The sequence below is a fragment of the Podarcis erhardii genome, assembly GCF_964252035.2.
Source record: "Podarcis erhardii genome assembly, chromosome: 1".
Classification (NCBI taxonomy): domain Eukaryota; kingdom Metazoa; phylum Chordata; class Lepidosauria; order Squamata; family Lacertidae; genus Podarcis; species Podarcis erhardii.
Window position 1 is genome coordinate 19,000,557 of NC_138497.1, and position 12,240 is coordinate 19,012,796.

A 12,240-nucleotide genomic window follows, 5' to 3' on the forward strand; every position below is an offset into this window, starting at 1 on the left:
CATGTCAGCCTCACCTGCCCACCTCATGCTTCACACCACATGTGAATATTCTTCAGGAGAACATCTATATCTCTAACCACCTTATAAATAGCTGAATGGGATTGTGCAGTAACCATGCATGGCAAAGGCATAAGGAGAGGGACATGTGTTAATAACTTTTCTATATGTATATAAAAAAGGATGCACAGGAAATGTTCCTAAAAATACACTGCATTTTGCAATTTAATACTGAGCTTTTAAAACTTTCAAATGGCTCCCAGCATCTGTTGATGCTATTGTGTAAATATAAAGCACTGTTAAATTTAATGGACATGCCTAACAGGGCCATTGATTTCAATGGGTCTATTCTGAATAGAACTTAGTTGAATACAAACTTTGGTGTCTGCTCCAGATTTCCAGAACTGTCACTTCTGGTATTTTGCATATGACTCAATGTGGTGTGGACCTTAGAGAATGATCCTGAAAAGACTCAGGCCTCTAGACCCTAGTATGCATAGTAAAGGTGGTAGGCCCAGAGTTCGAAAGCATGCCAAAACGTACAAGTAGATAAATAGGTACCGCTCCGGTGGGAAGGTAAACGGCGTTTCCGTGCGCTGTTCTGGTTTCGGTGTTCCATTGCGCCAGAAGCAGCTTAATCATGCTGGCCACATGACCTGGAAAAACTGTCTGTGGACAAACGCTGGCTCCCTCGGCCTTTAAAGCGAGATGAGCGCCGCAACCCCAGAGTCGTTCGTGACTGGACTTAAGTGTTAGGGGTCCTTTACCTTTACCTTAGGTATATTTAAGGTGTATTTATATACCTTATAGGTATATTTCTATTTCTAGGTATATTTATATCTATTAAGTGCCATGGTTGTGTGAGAATGTTCAGATACAACAATGTCATCCTTATTTATTTATTTTTTGCCTAAAATTTCACATAATATTCTCAGTCTACATTAGGAAATGTAATGGCAAAGTTTTCTCGGGGTGGAGGGGACCTGCTAACACTTGCCCATCCGAGCCCCCTGAGATAAAAGTTATGTAACTATTGTGAATTGAGCACATTTGTGGCCACATCTGGCAGTCATTTGCTCCGACACTGCACGGTGTAATGATCCCGCATTGCAATGGAGGAGCTTTGTAGAAAGTGAGCATGGGTGGTTGAGATGATGTGGCATTATTTGAATTGGGCGAGGGAGGAAACCGTGAGCACCTGACACAAAAGAACTTTTCTGCAATTTTATATGAAATAAAAACTGGGTTAAAACATCTGAGGCAAGACTAAGAACAGCAGAGACATTGGTGTCTTGGGTAACTGGAACAGCCTGTGACTCTTTCCTGTTAACTTCTTAATATGGACAACATCTGGGTAGCGCTGGATACCTCAGCCATGTAAAAGCCGAAATAAACCATAATAGACACAATAGAGTACTAACCAAGTCACATAAGGGCTACAAGAGTCATTACCTTTATGCTAATAATCCTTGTTATGTGTTAGTGCTTGTTCAGGTAGCCCAGAATAATCAGGAGATCGACTGCTCCAAAGGGGCTATAGCATTTTTATCACCTCCAGAATTTCCAGATTAAATAGCCCTTAACTGGACCTTGCTACAATAAAAATAAGTCTCTAAGGAAGCTTCAGTGACCTGTTGCAGCAAATATTTGTATTCTAAAGAGCTTCCCCAGAGCCATTGCCTGTGAGAAAGAATATGGAGAAAGCTCATGAGGATGGTTTGCCCACTGCACCAGGCAATTAGTCTGTTCAGTGTAGTGCAGTGCAGTGGTTAGAACAGGCATAGGCAAACTCTGGCCCTCCAGATGTTTTGGAACTACAATTCCCATTAACCCTAGCTAGCAGGACCAGTGGTCAGGGATGATGGGGACTGTAGTCTCAAAACATCTGGAGGGCTGGAGTTTGCCTATGCCTGGGTTAGAATGTCAGTGCAGGACTGAGGAGACCCTGCTTCAAATCTACGCTTTGCCATAAATATATCCTTGAATGCTCTAGACCCCATCAATAACATCCAGCTTATGTCTGCTGCCCAATATCCTTTGGGGAAAGACTGGGGTAGAATTTATCATTAAGAGGTCGAGCCTATCTTCCTTTCATGTCAACTGGTGCTGCCATCTGATTAATACACCCAGGACCTAGCCAATTCATCATATAAATTCCAATTATTTATGGATTTAAACCTGCATACGGTTGCATGTTTCTAGATGATGCATGTGCATGTTGCACCAGAAGCCATCTTAGAAGAAGCATTCCCTCTGTGTGAGCGGCAGGTAGGATACTTTTTTTCTTTGAGATGGCACTGCCACCCTACCATCTGTGAATTTGTCTGTTAAGCATTGTTGTTGTTGTTGTTGTTTTAAAAAAATTCCACAAAATGAATCGGAGGCATGCTTCCAAGAGGATTAAATGCCTGAAAGAAATTAATCAACCCTGGTTTTCGCCAAGGAAAAGAGCAAATGAAATCATAATGTCGTGTCACTAAACCTTGAGATGCAAAGCTGCAACATCTTTCTTACTGAAACCATCACAGAAGCATCTCGTTGTGAGAGGTAGCTTGTGCCATGACTTTACCAGTGTGGGATCTGGCCTTTGCTTTTCTGTGGACTCTTGGCATCACTTTCAAGTAATCTCATTTGCGGTGCAAATCACTTCCTTGTAGCTGTGTGTGATAAGAAAGAGGCAGACACCTTGACTAAAAAAATAAAAATAAAATAAAAATATCTAAGTGACATTTTTTAACCCCGGCTTTTCAAAAGAGCTGGGTTTTTGCATATTTCTCTCAGCATGTCAATATTTCTGCGTGTGCCATGGAAACATTAGCATCCCCGGATAAGCAAGAGAGAATAGACGCGATCTGTGAGGAGAGGTTTCACTCTAGACACTGAGGAGGCCCTCACTTTTCCTCTGCCCCTCTCTCTGTGGAACGCAAGCCCCGCTGTTAATAATTGAAGGCTGCTTTGTGGAGAAAGAACTGTCCATATCCATCATTTTAAAGATGAAAATTTTCAAGCTCTTTCTGTTTTATGGCATATCAAACAATCCAACAGTAGACGACTCACAAGTCTCGCAACCGGCTCCAAGTTTCCAGCCTTTGAAAAGTTTGTTATTTTGACTTAAGTATTGAGATACTTCTTTTTCTCTTACAAAGAAGATGCATCGTTTGAGGATTCAAAGGAGCAAAAGAGAAAATCCTCATTTTCCTTGACAGAATGCTTGCTGTGCTCTCCACGTTGAGGACTGGCAAATATGAACAGACAGGTTTACACTTTTATCCCTTCTTGTTACCCAACATGGCTTTTAGGACTTTCTCCAAATGAAGTACTCGGCAAGACATCCAAAGATGAAAGAGTTGGAGGATGAACTCACCTACATAGAGCTTATCAAGGCTTTAACATTGTGATTGATAATGCTCCTGTACCTGTAGCATATATATTAAAAACCCCTTTGTGGTTTCAAGTGAATGTATCTCATGGATACGTATGGGATATTTCTCCCCCTGCTAAGCTGTAAAGGGGACAATCTTGTCGAGCTGAAGAAAAGGCATGTGCTGACTCTAGCAGAAGAGGTATCGGATGGAGTGGATTTCAGAACTAATTTAGATCTCCTCTGCACTCTCTTTTTCACATTTCATTTTTGTCTTGCCGTCCCAAGAAAACCATTGCTGGTGGTAGATACAGAGGAGAAGCTAGAGACCACTCACTGCTACAGAGACAAATTCCAGAGGGATAACTATGTTCATGTGTTTTAATGAAAACAAGTCCTCCAGCACCACAGAGACTGATAAATTTAGCATGGCAGCCATCCTTAGAGTCCCATTTCAATGAAGTGGAAAGGCACTAAATACTTAAAAACAAAGCAAAATAACACTGGCTGAGTATTCGGGGATCGTGAATTTGTGACATCAGAGGCACTTGCCCATCAAATGACTATGAAAGTTACTCAACCACTCCTGTTATTTATCACTCCTCTTATACAAAAATCTCCAAATGGGTCTGAACTTCAATGTCTAAAACTCCTGGTAGAGGACAAGGATCTAGAGATCATGCTAAGGGTGGCCAAATTCTGTGCGACTGCCATAAAACTTAGGGAACAATCTGTACTACCAAAATGATTAAGGTTTTAAATGACAATTTTAGGTTATATTTTAGTGATCAGGATTTAATATATATTTTTAATTGCCGCTATATCTGAATTGTCTCTGTAACACCCAATTGCAATTCAATTTATTCCTGTTGTGTTTTATGATTTTCCTGATATTGTAAGTGAGCCGGAACTGGTCTGTGGCCGTAATAATAAAATTCAATTCAATACTCAACCATGCTTTGGGCCCCTCCATCCTAAGCTCAGGTTGTAGATATGGTTAAATAAAACCATGTATTCTAAAAAAATACCATGGTCTCCACTGGCCTTCATTCAGTCTCTCAACACTTGGAGATTAGGGTGACGGGCCTGAATGCTTTTGTATTGGTTGTGAACCACCAATCCTGAATCTTAGTAGTACTGGAAAGAGAGAGTGAAGCTGGATCTAGACATATTTTTTAAAAAAGTGTTTCAGGAAAACGTGTTGTAAACCTCAAAGTGGGAAATCATTTTGGCAAAGATGGAACTCCACAGCGCCATCTGGTGCCACAGTGTTATAACGCATATAAAATGCTTTTTCTTTACTAATGTAGTTGAGTCCTGAGAGTGTGAGTGAGAGATAAATCTCTCTCTCCGCTGTCTTCTTACCTCTATCACAGCCTCCCCCCCCCCCCGGTGCCCTTCAGATGTTTGGGACTACATTTCCCACCAGCAACTGTCCAAATATTCCTACATTTAGGCTACACGCACCCCATAAAACACATTCCCCCCCCACCAAAGAATCCTGGGAACCAAAAATGTATGCAAGATGAGCACAGTGATTCTTCACAGCATCAGTGATTGGAAATATCTTAGCATCTCTGGGTAAACTGACACCTTTAGTGGGACAGGAAACCACTATCTCTGTTCAGGCCCAAATGAATAGAACCGAAAGTTTTGATAAGCTGCAATTCAGCAATTTCATGCTAGAGTTTCCTTTTGAAGTTCCTTTGTTCAGGGATGGTGACATTAAGTTCAGTAATAAATTGTCCTCACAGGGTGAAATGTTCTTCTGCAGACTTATTGGTTTCTGATTTCAGCAAGGCCCGTTTTTCCTATTAGTTTCACAATTATATCAGCTTAACCAGTCTAGCTTTAATAATGCTCTCAATCAATGTACCTAGGGGCAGGCACATGATTTGGCTGTCAGGTGCCTGACTTCTGAGATCCAGCCCCCAGAATCCCTTTTGAAAACGTGTTACATTGGCTACCCTCCGAAACTCTAGTAAGGAGGCCGATTTTAATCTTGGAATTCTTTGTTGAAAGATCAGCAATGTCATATCCTGTGTTTAAAACTACTTGAGTGACTGCCACTCAGTACCACTGCTCAATTTACTCTAAAATGTCATAGTTTGCTTCTCCTTAGATCCCCTCCCCTCCCCCACCGAAACAATGATTCAAATGTCAGTATCTCTCAAAGAAAGATAAAACTGGCTCAAAGAATTCATTTTAGCCTTTCAACCATATCCATGTCTTCATTCAAAACTACAGTGGTACCTCGAGTTAAGTACTTAATTCGTTCCGGAGGTCTGTTCTTAACCTGAAACTGTTCTTAACCTGAAGCACCACTTTAGCTAATGGGGCCTCCTGCTGCTGCCGTGCCGCCGGAGCAAGATTTCTGTTCTCATCCTGAAGCAAAGTTTTTAACCTGAAACACTATTTCTGGGTTGGCGGAGTCTGTAACCTGAATAGTATGTAACCTGAAGCATATGTAACCCGAGGTACCACTGTATATAGTTTAGTCTTCTGGCAGCACAGTTAATGTACATTTACTCATAATTAAGTCCTCATATGCAAAAAACTAAGAAGTGGGTCCTCAAATGCATATTTAAGCTAAAGGTAGGTTGCAGGCAGGAATATTCCTAGGTAGAAAAAAAGAAAAAAAATTAGACACAGATGGATATGCTAACTCCTGTGTAGACGCAAATTCAGGCTAATTTTAAAAGCTCTTGGCTTTTCTGCTCCATAGAATTATAGAGTTGGAAGGGACCCTGAGTATCACCTAGTCCAGGGGTCAGCAGCGTGCAGCCCATGGACTGGATGCGGCCCACGAAGACCATTTTACCGGCCCCCGAGCTGCCCCCAAACCAAGCTGCCCGCTCGGTGAGTCCCCTGTGTGTTGCACTAAACCAGCACAGCGCGGCGTGGGGACTTGCTGAGCAGCGCTGGAAATCACGTCTGTGCACACACAGATACTGGAAATTGCTTCTGCGCATGCCCAGACACTGAAAATTGCTTCTGCCCAGGCGCAATTTTCAGCGTCTGGGCATGCGCAGAAGCGATTTTCAGCGCTGCGGACATGCACAGATGCGATTTTCGGCGTCACGCTGCGCTGGCCCGCCCCACAGACGGTCTCTGCAGGAGTGATCCAGCCCATGACCAGTAACCCTGATCTAGTCCAACCCTCTGTAATGCAGGAATATGTAGCTGTCCCACACAGGGATTGAACCTACATGCTTGGTGTTATCAGCACCACTGAGCTATCCAGGTTTTGTTTGTTTGTTTGTTTGTTTTGGTGTGGCGCTTTTCCTGGGAAAACCCACATTTTACTGCTGAATAAGCAGGAGCAGGAGATGCAGCACAAAAAAATGGGCCACCCACCAAACAACACCCCTGACTGAAAAGGATGAATATATCATCATCAGCATCCTCCTCCTTGCTGTTCAGACAAAATATGCACTGAGGGCAGCTTACAACTCAGAAACACTGAGCTAGCCCCTGTAAAGGCACAAAAGGAAAATGAATTGGGAGGGTAAAGGAAGTAAGCAAACACAGGCTCAACTTCTTAGTTATTACCACAACATATCTTGCAATGGGCGCATTTTTCTCATGCACAGTATTTCAAAAGCACTTAGTCTGTTTCCCTGAAAAGAAAACCCCAGATTCTTCTTTGGACGTATCAGCATTCCGAAGCCCCGGACAACTCCCTGCTCCCATTATAGCCGTGCTAAAATTATCGCCATCCTGATCACTTTTGTCATATGCATGTTCGATGACTCTTACACGGTATCCAGCGTTATTTATTTCCACTCTTTCCCGAAGGGGAAGAAAATCGTTGGTTTCCACCTTCCTCCTTCCTTTTTAACGCTGTCCCTTTTGAAAGCTGACATTCTTAAATTAGCTTCTTCTTCTTCTTCTCCTCTCGCTTTTTTAAAAAGTGCATTTTATAGTCAAGCAAGCAGTAATTGGACACTGTGACTATGAGTGGCCCTTGTGGTGTTTGGACCGAGTCCAAATGTACCTTCTGTCTGTCTCTGACACAGGCAGACAATAGCAGTATTATTTACTGTGCTGGCTCTGTGTAATTCGACAGGCCAGCTGCAGGAACAAAGAGCTGCTAACATTTTGCCCGGCCCTATTCCCAACTGAAGGCCCATCTACATTTCATAAATTATTTCCTCAAATGGTAGATTCTCTTTCCTCCCTCTAACCCTTACTGTGCTAATTTGGAAACTAAACGTTAACCATAAAAACACTATCCCCTTTCTTAGCTGTCACCCGGGTATTGTGGGACGCTGCCCTTGAAGCGATCGCCCCAGAGTCATTATATTGTCATTATTTATTATTAAATACAATTTGTCTGATTATCTCGGCCCCCAAGATCAAGGATTCGTCCCCTTTGCACAGACGTTCTCAGGATCCAGATTGCTGCAAGGCTTGTAAAAAAAAGAAAGAAAAAGGCAGGACAAGGAAGGGTCATGTAGCTTCGCGTAGCAACTGGACGAGGCATCTAGGATGCAGATGCACGCTTTAGATAGGTGCAGCTTTGCTAAGGATAACTATTTATATGATAGGAGGCCACTCCTGTATTGCAATAAAAGGACAAAATGCATTTTTTTAAAAAAAAGAAAGACAAAAGAGGAAAGAGATTTGCATAAAATGGCATATGATAATTTGTATGTATGGGTGCAATTTTAAAGAAATAATTACTATAATTTAATTAGGAAATAAAGACCAGTACATCTTACCCCGGTGGGAAAGACTGCGACCAGGTTAACCGTGTGCTTGCTCTGTCTACTATCAAGGTGCTAATCATTGATGTGCAACTTGAAGGCCTCTGATCTCTCCTGTCTTACAGTTCAGTTGGTTAGTTAGAGCAGTGTTTCCCAACCTTGAGTCTCCAGCTGTTTTTGGACTACAACTCCCATCATCCCTTGCTAGCAAGACCAATGGTCAGGGATGATGGGAATTGTAGTCCAACAGCAGCTGGAGACCCAAGGTTGGGAAACACTGAGTTAGAGCATCATGCTGATAGCACCAAGGCTGCAGGTTCAGTCCTCATATGGGGCAGCTGCATATTCCTGCATTGCACAGAGCTGGACTAGATCAGGCATGTCCAATTCCCAAGAGACTGCGATCTACTCTCAGTACATAAAAGCTAGCAGTGATCTACCCTTTTGGTGGGGGGGAGAAGCCAAAGTTGTTGAGCTGTTTTTTGGGGGGGGGCAGAAGCCAAAGTTGTTGAGCTTTTATTTGGTGGGGGGCAGTGGCCATAGTTGCGGAGCTATTTTGGGTTGGATTTCCATCAATATAACATGAAGCGCTTTCAATTTCGCACAGTGCAACAGACAACATTGCTTCCGCTAGCCACATCCAATACTGCAGTGCCGACGGACACAGCTAATGCTGGAGGAGGGAGGCGAGGTCATTACTAGCCTGCAATTGATCGTGATCGACAACTAGTATGATGCGATTGACCCGTCAATCACGATCGACCTGTTGGACATGCCTGGACTAGATGATCCTCAAGGTTCCTTCTCACTCTACAATTCTACAACTCTACAATCTCTGGACCAGACAGCCCTTCAAACAGAAGGCACTTTCAAATAAGAGGACTGCCCTCTGTAGAGTCGGACACGGCATCAGCTTACTTTCTAAGCATTCAAAGCATCTCACCTATATTACAATTTATTATGTTATTTTTTGTTTTTTTAAAACTTCTTGTGTTTTTAATTTTTTGGGTTTGTAAACTTCCCTGTGATCCTTGGACGAAGGGCAGCACAGAAATTTAATCCAGTGGTTCCTCGAGTTACAAACGCCTCAGGTTACAAACGCTTCAGGTTACAAACTTCGCTAACCTGGAAGAGTTACCTCGAGTTGAGAACTTTGCCCCAGGATGAGAATGGAAATCGTGTGCCGGCGGTGTAGAAGGAGCAGCAAGAGGCCCCATTAGCAAAAGCGCGCCTCTAGTTAAGAACAGTTTCAGGTTAAGAATGGACCTCCAGAAAGAATTAAGTTCGTAACTAGAGGTACCACTGTAAATAAAATAACACATCCTCACTGTTTAACACATGTCTATATATTGTCTCTCAGAAATGAAGGCTTAAGTACATTGATCAGCCCTTACGATCGAGCAATATGCAAGTACAAAATGCATATGGACTGCAAGGCTCCCAGAGGCCTCTGGTTTGGCTGCTGTGAGAACAGGGTGCTGAACTAGATTTGTCTGTGGCTGGATCCAGTAGGATTCTTCTTGTATTTTTGCAATTTCCCTGCATAAACTGGAAGGTTGGGTCGGTGGGGAAAGGAAGTTTGCAGGAAGCAGAAGACTTGTTTTTGAAGCTGGGTGACCACTTTAGCCTTGCCAAAAGAGAGGGCATAGATTTGTATTCAGATTGCATATGCTAATTTATACGGATGCAAACTTAGAAAGAATTACTATCATTCAAATAGAGATATGATACATCTCACCGTAAGGGGAAAGACTGTGAATAGGTGAACTGCATGTCTGCTCATTCTGCTGTTCTAGTGCTAAATGAGCTTGAATCCCAGAAAGCAACAACAACAACTATTATTATTATTATTATTATTATTATTATTATTATTATTAAAGATATTTGAAAAACTGTACTTTTCAGACAGGCCTGGGGACATTTAATTTTTCAAAGAAAAACCCCATTTCTTGAGGTTTTTATTCATGTCACTGTAATATTACATTTTTATGTTGTGCACTGCCTTGCCATACATTTGTGGTTTATAAATATTTAAATAAATTGTTGAAATTATACAAATAACTGTTGCGCTATTCTCGGGGCTCTTAAACCGGACTTCAGCCCAACAGCCCTTCAAACAGAGGTCTGTGCTCTCCAGTGACAAACCCATCCATCAAAGCAAGGAATGTCCTCTGTAAAATAGGACATGGGGCCACTTTACTGTGAAGCTTTGAGCAGCAGAACTGCACGTGCCTAAGGGAGAGATATTATATATACATATAAATATGTGTGTGTGTGTGTGTGTGTAATAATAAACCACAACAAGAAAAAAAGTTTCAACAAGTTGCTAAGTTGCTTCACTGATTGGAGCCTAGAGTTCTCTGACACATTTTTCTCTAGGGCTGTCCCAGAGGTAGCACAGCTGCTTACTCTCCCTTCACATTGAGATGAAAGGTTCTTTTTAGCCTTAGGAGTGCCATTTCTGCAGGGCATGAACTTGGTATTTTCATGTCGTGAACTTAGTATTCTTATGCTTCTGTACATACAGTGCTCCTGAAATGAATGGTGTTCGTACAAGGTTAAATCCACCGTAGGAAAAGGTGCTGGAATCCTCAACAGCGCATTGTGGGCTTAATGGGATTATTAAAGGGGGTGGGTGTGATTTCCCATTGCTTTGTCTATTTCATTTCTCTGCCTTATCAATCAATAATCTTTTGCACCATTACATTAAAGGGAAAAAATATAAAAATCAGGTGGATTAATGATCTCAGCACTTGCAAGCAAAGGATGAGGGATTTGCAAATGAGCTTAGGGTTCCAGTTTATAAATAAATTTGAAGCAACAAATAAATAATTATAATAATAATTATTATATGCCACACATCTGACTGGGTTGCCCCAGACACTCAGAGTGGCTTCCAACAATTATAAAACCACAGTAAAACATTGCCATCCCTATGTGAAGGGTATTCCTTTAAAGGAATCCAGGGACTCAATGGTTTGGTCAACCCTTGAGAGGGGGTTGTGCCCGTGCCTGAGTCCAGGGGGACATTTGGGTGGCAGAGTTAGCCTGTTCCCAGCTTTCCGCTTATCCAGGTGTTCACCCTTGGCTGACCTATGCTGGAACCCTGGGTCAGCGCTACCTGCATGGCAGGGAGCTAGTCGAACCAGAGGCTATGCAACCAGTCACTTTCTGTAATCAATAAAGTTGTGGCCTAAATTCTGCCAAAAACCAAAACCAAAAATTTGAGTCATGTGTGAATTTATTTAGGGGGGAGGTTTCTGGGTCTGAACACGCAATTGTAACTCTGGGAGCAGTAAACTGCAGTGCCCAGAATTCTATGAGGGAAAGCATGTGATTTAAATGTGCCTTAAAGTCACAGTGCGTATGCAGCCTTAGTGTTTGTGCCACCATGGTAACTTGCCAACGGAGGGCACTGCCACTGCCCTTTTCCCCAACAAACTGTACAGGCCCTGGACTTTGCCCTTACCTGGACATTGACAGCATATCAAAAAACAATGTGCCCTCTTTCTGCACGAGTCCCGCCTGGTAGCATACAGCTTTCATGAAATAAAACAGTATAAGAGATGGAAACAGCACCTAGGCATGTCAGCAGAATTCCTCACGACAGGTATTCACCCAAATACGAGGCATCCAAATTTCAGATATCAATCTGAATTAAAATATTGGGCTTGATGAGCAATATCAAACATGACAAGTATTCTTTTTAGGATTCTTGGAGAAAGATGAGCTGCAAGCACTGACATGCAGGTTTGATTGCTTTCACAGTGAGAAAGGCAGACCCTCTGAAGACTGTGGACACTGTTACGATAACTGCCTTGACAGCTGCAATGATAATTGGGAAGGGCCGGCATTTAGCAGCCTGGATGCTGAGCGAGTCCTGAAAAAAAGGCCAGGCTTTGCGCAAGGAATCACAGAACCTCATTGCCACCGTGCCCCCTTGAGCCCAGCCTGTGCGCATGATCCCACCTGCAGTCAATGCCTTTCATGCTCCAACTACACAACTGTGCATCGAATACCTGTACAAGTATCGTTTCTTTATAAACTTTGCTGACGCCCGATCCTACGCCCTACCACATGGCGATGCTCACGTGGTCACACTAAAAGGACTTCGTTGACTTAGAACAACTGTTGCTGAAGGATCAAAGGGATCAGAAAGATAATGCGAGAAAG